Genomic DNA, 537 nt, shown 5'->3' on the forward strand with positions numbered 1-537 from the left:
AGCAGGAATAATTAGGCATGCTGAAGACTTTGATTTCAAATGTGCAAGACTATGTATTTTATCTCTGAAGTCAGTAAGAGCAGGATCAGGCCTCGTGTGCACATGCACACGTATCTGCACATACGTACTTGTGTTATATATACATCCTTCAAGGTTCTTTTAAGCACATGGTTGCCCGGAATTTGTCAGTTGCTGTGTACAAAACTGAAATATTGCTGCTGACTTCAGATCTGTGCCACCTTGACCTGTAAATATTTTGAAATGTTTTCTCTAGTATCTGAATGTACAAACTATCAGAGAGGGGGCTTACACACCATGAAAGATCCTGACCAAAGGGGAAGTGGTAAGGCAAAATTAAAAAAGATTATTCATAATTTGGGTGTTCATCAGTTACATTTAAAAAAGGAAACTGTTAGAAGTCATTAGTTCATTCTTATATATAGGTGTGTGTGCGCGCACGTGTGTGTGTGTCTGTGTATACACGCAGCTTTCTAGGAGACTTAAACTTACAAAGAAGGAGCTAGAGTGCAGTCAAAT

The sequence above is a fragment of the Chaetura pelagica genome, unplaced genomic scaffold, assembly GCF_000747805.2.
Source record: "Chaetura pelagica isolate M959 unplaced genomic scaffold, ChaPel_1.0 scaffold636, whole genome shotgun sequence".
In the NCBI taxonomy this organism is placed as follows: Eukaryota; Metazoa; Chordata; class Aves; order Apodiformes; family Apodidae; genus Chaetura; species Chaetura pelagica.